Raw genomic sequence first — 7,626 nt, forward strand, 5'->3', positions numbered from 1 at the left:
TCTATATTGGGATTGACAACCCACACCTTAGCTGCATGCAATAGCTAGACCGACATGTCTGGGGTGACAAATGTCATACCATTCCGACGCCTGAAGAACGTCGTAACAGGTTACTATGTCAATAGTATGGTTATAATAACTCACATAGGGAAATAACAACACACATGGTTTATGGGGGATTGTATATTTAAATGGGTTTTATTTATTTAAAACTGCACACACTATTATAAGTATGGAAAAATAGTTGTACATTTCAGTCTTTGGGTCTTAAGACTGCAATTCATTTTATAAAGAAAATATTGGATTATTCTTGTGCATACACTACATTTACAATATAAATATAATTACCTGCCCGCAATTCCAGCTATTATTGTGACTTTCTACATCTTTGTTGTCTACACCATTTGCAAGGTAATGTTTGTCACTATGCATAACTAAGTCAGCCAGTGTAAAGCCATCATGTGCACATATGAAGTATATACTATTCCATGGTTTTCTACCACCTTCCTGATGCATACATATAACATGAAAAAGTGATTAAAAAATAACAAAATCCAATAAGAATTATAAAAAGAAGATAATAAACAGATTAGGGTACCTGGTATAGATTAGGGCTCCCACAAAGCCATTCAGCAAAAACACCAGAAAATCCATCTGTACCCTTAATGAACTGCCTTACTGTATCCCGATACTAAAATAATTACATTCTTTTTTATAGGCTAATAAGTATTATAAATTATTGAAAAGAAATAACACTTATTTAAGAAAATAAATGAGCCAAAAAAATAGACCTTTCCATTCCATTCTGACCAAATACCCTAGTGAGGAAACACACCAACTTGGTAAAGGCCTCCACAGTCCCATGCTTCAGCTATAAGCTGGAAAGGATAATTGCTATTTATTTAAAAAGTTAAAATTAATAATTTAAAAGATAAGTTTAATTGATAATCAATTTAATTACCTTCACTCCTCGAAGTATTAGGTCATTGCTAATCATGTCAATTAATGGTGGGTTGGTGAGAGATGAGCCAGTTGTCAGTAAATCATCTTCTACTTAATTTCCATATACATTTACTGCATCAAAAATGCTGAAATAAAAAAGATAAAAAAAGTACAAATGCATGTTTTTTTTCCAAATATTGTTAAGATAAGAATTAGAATATCAAATATTTGGTAGACTAGATAACTGATAACCTGCTGCCTCTTGTCATGATAGAGGCAAGATCAAACCGTAATCCATCTACATTCATCTCTGTTACCCAATATCTGTAGGAAGGTTTCATAAAACAAAACTTAATTGACCAAGAATCAGGAACACATGTATGATTGTAAATTAAAATTTTGGTCCCTGAGTTTAGCACTCTTTTTCAGTTTTGGTCCTTAAAGGGATCTGTTAGCATTTTTGGTCCTTATTTTGATGTTCATAATGAATTTGGGCTTGACTATGAACCCCATTCAATTTGAATTTATAATTGTATCTTTACTGCTTGTTGTCAAGATATAACGTTGTTAGCAATGTAACATATATTTTAAAATAGCAAGATATATTAACATATAAATAATTCAAAATTGCTATATTAACAAATTAATTTAATACACAATATAGACCAAGAACTTTTATAAATCATATGCACAAATAAAATGTTATAAACCTTACTATAAAGTATAAACTAACAAAAAACTACAAATTTGCAGTTTTGGTCCACGGGCAAGATGGTCAGTTGAAAAAATATCAACAATTGGGTGTTAGATTAAATGCTCCAGATATCAAAATCATTATGAAACAATAAAATAAGGGAATGTCTTCCAAAGAAATTGCTTTAGGGGCCAAAACTAAGTAAGTGCTAAACTCATGGAGCAAAATTGTAATTCACTCTTAAAATAAAAACAGATTACATGGGATAGGTAAGTAGCAACTTATATACCTCAAGGAATCTACTATGAATTGGCGCACTATAGGATGGTTGCAGTTGAAGGTGTTTCCACATCCTGAATAGTTGTAGAACTCTCCTTACAAGATCATAAAATAAATGGTACCTTAAAGAGAGAAAATGACCATCATACCCCTTCAACTTCATGAGTGAAAAAGAAGTGCATCAATGCTGCTATTAGCCTGTTACTATACCTTAGGTGCAAGCATATAAAAAACACTATTATCAACACCCTGAAAAGACAAAATGGGACCATTTTCATTCCCTTCAGTAGTGTGATTGAAAATCACATCCATGAGCACATGTAAAGATGTGAATTAGAAAAAGGAGTTGTCAAAATTAGGGAAATAATTTAAATCTCACCTCGATTCCACGTTTGTGTGCCTCTTTAATAAGTTGTTTGAACTCATTTATTGCATCAAGGCCACCATTACGACCACCAACAGATGCATATCTCAACTTAGGTGAGAAGTAATTGATAGTTGAATACCCCCAATAATTTAACCTATATAAGAATTTGACAATCCATAGGATGAATTAATACTTTTAAAACAACATTTCTAAGCAAAGTAGATCTCATAAAGCACATAATACACTAAAGAAGGAAGGCAGAACTTGAAATACTTGTAGTAACCCAAGACAGGATTGTAGCTGAAGTACTCCAGCTCATTGAACTCATGGCATGGCATTAACTCTATGCAGTTCACACCAAGTTCCTATACCATAAAGAATAACATTAACAACACTAACTAGTATTGACCTTTCATGTTGCTGAAAGGAAAAACAAATGATAGTAATTAAAAATGAACACAAAGAAACTAAAAAAACATTAACAAGCAAATCCTTAGGGAAAACGAATGAATTTACCAACACAACACTTTTGATAAACGAATGACTTTACCAATTCTCCCTGTAAGAAGTGTTTCTCTTGAGTAGCCATCTTTTTTCTTCTGTTAAATGTAAAATAGTTGCTTTAGTCTGAGGAAATCAGCACAACACTTTTTTTTTTAAAAAAAAACTGACCGCGGTAATATTTGACTCGTGTCCTTTGACGAACAAATATTTTTGCATTATAAAATCCAAATTGTACATTTCATGTTAGAACAAGGAATGGTGTGTTGTTTCGGATGAGAGTTCATATCTACAAATTTGGAATAGATGAGACGAATTCACAACTCCAACTTGTGCTCGCCCTCGAGTTTCAAGCATCTTCATAAGAAATAAGACAGTTAGGGTTTAAGTGTGTATGTGAGAGAGGGAAAGAAAAAGAGATGAAGGATGTGAGATTGATGTGCCTTATAAACTTAAGGACGATTAGGGGGTAGGGGTTTGTTTTGAAATCACAATGGCTTTTGAGGGTTTTTCACATCATCGGAGACAGAGAAGAAAGCAACTCAGTTTCTTATTCAAAAACTTGAAATTTTCTTCGAGGATTGTATGTATCTTATGCGTTGAGAACACGAGAGTGGCAGAAGATCGAGTGAATTTCCTTACCCACTCTTCCTTATTCATAGTCCTTTCGAGAAGAGTGATATATACCTTTTAATCCAACATAAAACCATATTTCTGGTAGTGGTGGCTGCTAGGGTTTCAGAGAGAAGGGAGATAGATAATGAAAGTCGTCGATTGTTGGAGCGGAGAGAATGAACAAGTCTTCAAAAAATTTGGGGATTTTGTTTCCCGCCGGCCCCTTAGTTATTAAGGAGGGAGCGCGTAATAACATTTTATAAAGCAACATATATGCACAACACCCATTTAATTTAGGTGCCCTCCGTGTTTGTAGTTTTTTTTGTTGGACACAAATTTTAGGGCGCGCATAAACGCGCATCCTCTATCCTTCAAAATTAGGAAATTCGACATCCTTTTTAGGCCGCACAAAAAATGTGTATTGTAAATCATCGAGTGTCATTGTTTGCAAATCATTAAAAGACTGTTTTCTAGTAGTGGAAAGAGCATTATGTTGTTACAATGAGATTCCAATGAAAATATTTTTGTATTTTTTGTATTTATCAAAGTAAAAACAAATTTAAGAAAATCTTTTTGGATTTTTGTTTTTTAGGAAAAGCGCAAACAAAAATAAGAAAATCTTTTTGGATTTTTGATTTTTAGAAAAACCAAAAACAAAAATAAGAAAATATTTTTGGATTTTGATGCTTTAGAAACAATAAAGACAAAAATAAGAAAATCTTTTTGGATTTTTTATTTTTAGAAAGCAAGATAAAAACAAAAATAAAAGAACTTAAAACGTTACCTAGATACATTCGATCCAAAATCTAACAGTCTTCAAGAATAGATTGTGCGTCGAAAGACTTCCACTTGTTGTGAATTTGAATGTTGTACTGAACGATTCAGAAGTAAGTTGAATGCAAAGGCAGTCGGACGCTTAACATGAACAATAACCTCTAAACAAAACACAAACAATCAAAGCTGAATAAAACACACAAAAATTATACCTACTAATCGAAAGTAATAAAAACAATTAAAAGTAAGGTAAAACATAAGTCCAAGTCATATTTAAGAAGAATGAGGAATAGAGAATGCTTCCATCATTCCCAATTCATTCAAAATCCTTAAGAATGAATTTCCATCTAAAAGTTTTGTGAAAATGTTAGCAAGCTGATATGTTGTTTTGATAAAATGAAATTCAATGTCCCCATCTTCAACATGGTCTTTGATAAAATGATAACAAAGAGCAATATGTTTTGTTTTCGAATGTTGGACTAGATTGTGAAAAATGTGAATTGCACTTTGAGAATCACAATATAAAGGTAGTTTCTTCATGTTGAATGCATAATCACGCAATTGGCTTTAAATCCAAATCAGTTGTGATGTGCAATCAACATTAGCTATATATTTTGCCTCAACTGTTGAAATAGAAACACAAGTTTGCTTTTTTGATTGCCAACTTACAAGTTTCCCGTCCAGAAATTGACATCCACCCAGGTCCACATCAAAAAATGCTTGGAAAAAAGTATTGTATTCGAAGGATACCACAATCTTAATGAAATTGTACCTTTGAGGTATCGAAAGATATTCTTGACTGCAGTAAGATGGGGGTCTCCATGATTCGATTGGTACCTAGCACAATTCCATACAACAAAGATAATATTAGGTTGGATTGCAGTTAAATACAAAAGCAAACCAATCGTACTCCTATACGTCATGAGATCCACAACAGGAATGAAGGACTTAAGTGTGTGCGAACAACCATTGGTACTTTGACTTTCGTGTTATCCATCATGCCAAACCTTTCAAGCAAGTTTCAAGTATATTTATCTTGATTGATAAAGATTCCTTCCCTGATTTAATGAATATTTAAACCCAAAAAGTTATTAATTTTACCCATCATGCTCATTTCAAATAGACTTTTCATTAATTCCTCAAATTCCTTAGACATTGAAGGATCAGTCGAACCAAAGACAATGTCATCGACATAAATTTGAACAAGCATCAAATGATCCCAAACTTTCTTTCAAATTAAATTAGGATTAATGGATCATTGTTTAAATTTAGCGACTTTCAAAAAAAATTTGAGAGTTACATACCAGGCATGCGGTGTTTGTTTCAACCCATATACTATTTTGTCTAATATATAATAGTGATCAGGATATTTATCATTAAAGAAACCTAGTGATTGTTCTAGATACACCGTGTCTTCGATAACACCATTAAGGAATTTATATTTGACATCCATCTGGTAGATGTCGAAATCCTTGTGAGCTGCATAAGTTAGAAAATTTGTACCACCTCGAGTCTTGCGATAGGGGCAAAAGTTTCCTCACGGTCAATACTTTCTTATTAAGAATAATCTTTTACAATAAGTATCACCTTGTTTCTAACAATATTTCCTTCTTTGTCTATTTTATTCTTAAAAATCCATTTCAGAAAAATTATCGAAACATCTTCAGGTTAAGGAACCAATCTCCAAACCTTATTCGTTCAAATTCAGCAAGTTCAGATTGCATAGCAACAACCCAATCAGGATGTTCAAATTTAGTCTTCACTATTTTTAGTTCTAATTTCAAAATAAAAATATTAAACATACACAATTTTTGATGAACATTCAACACCTCATTTTTGGCTTGAATCTAGGCTCGTGTCAAGACACGAGAGTTTGGATCACCAAGAATCTTTTCTTTCGGATGATTTCTTTTCCATTTGTCCCTCGGGATATCTGCAGGATCAAAGTCTAAAGGAGCATCCTCAAATATGTATTCAACATCTAAAAATTCTCCTATAATAGAGATATTAATAGTTACATCATGAAAATCATTTTTCATCATTACCTTCATCATGATTTGATCTGCTTGTCTCCCCCTTGACCAATGGAATTATGGTGTGATGATCCCCCTCGACACCAAGATAATTACGAATATGCCCATTATCATGAGCATCAATTGTCATATGCCCCCCTCCACATAAAAATTTTGTCTTTGGGTTTGAGTCGAAGATATCAAGTGATTCGCCTCCACTTGACCATCAGTTGAAACATATACTCTTTCGATATTTACTCTTGAAGTCGATGAAGAATATGCTTTGTTTTCTTCAATTGTGGCTGTCAAATCATTAGAATGTTTCGATACTTCTAGGATACAATTATCTTTAACATTGATTTCAGCATTGATAGCCCTCTGGAATGCCAAGAATTATATCAAGATCAATATCAAAATTATGCATTTGCTCAGATTCAATATTTGGTTCAATAATAATTGGTTTTTAAATGAATGATTGTTCAACTCTCTTGCCATAATGATCAACAAATGTGAGATTAAAAGTTTCTTCTAGCTTCCTTGCTTGCTTGTTTAACACCTTATAGGCTACAAAATGTTAAGAATATCCCATGAAAATTCCCTCATCAGCTTTCGACTGAAATCTAGAAAGATTATCCTTGAGATTCATGATGAAACATTTGCATCTTAAATATGGAAAAATTTAACATTATGTTTCCTTTTTTTTTTTTTGTAATTTCCTAAGGTGTTCTGTTAAAATGATGATGAATGAAAGAACGATTTTGCGTAAAGAAAGCAGTCGAAACCGTCTCTACCCAAAAGTATTGGGGCAAGTTCGCATAAGTGGGCTTCGTTCTCGCCGCTTCACACAATGAATGATTCCTCCTTTCGATAAACCATTTTTTTGTGGTGTGTATGGGAACGGAAAATTATGAGAGATGCCCAGTTTAGTAAAAAATGAATCTAAAATTCAATTTTTGAACATCGTTCCATTATCACTCTTTATCTTTCGAACTTTCCTTTTTAAGCTCAATTTAATGTTCTTGATAAAATCAATCATCACTTGAGCAGTTTCTGACTTCTTTCGAAGAAATAAAACCCAAGCAAACCTTGAAAAATCATCAACAATAACTAGTATGTACTTTTTCTTATTGAGAGACTCAACAGTCGAAGGTCCACACAAGTCAATATGAAGAAGTTCTAAAGGTTCAATGATTTTTGAATCAATTATGATCGGATGACCCTGGCGATGTTGTTTTCCCTATTCACATGCAACACCTAACGAATCATTATCAAATTTCAAAATAGTTAAACCACGAACAAGATCATTAACAATAAGTTTGTTTAGATTTTTGAAGTTGAGATGAGAAAGACGTCTATGCAATAACCAGATGAGATCCGAAGATGCTTTTAATAGGAAACACATTAAGGAAATGCCCATAATGGGTTTCATGTAAAGAATGAAC

General features: G+C 32.8%; 1 pseudogene; it reads right to left on the bottom strand.

Annotated features, from left to right (window-relative positions):
- Positions 1-267: 267 nt before the first annotated feature.
- On the bottom strand, positions 268-6,335 carry LOC145046367 (isoamylase 1, chloroplastic-like; annotated as a pseudogene).
- Between the last annotated feature and the right edge of the window lie 1,291 nt (positions 6,336-7,626).

This window comes from Lactuca saligna, chromosome 5 (assembly GCF_052625555.1).
Source record: "Lactuca saligna cultivar CGN05327 chromosome 5, ASM5262555v1, whole genome shotgun sequence".
Classification (NCBI taxonomy): Eukaryota; Viridiplantae; Streptophyta; class Magnoliopsida; order Asterales; family Asteraceae; genus Lactuca; species Lactuca saligna.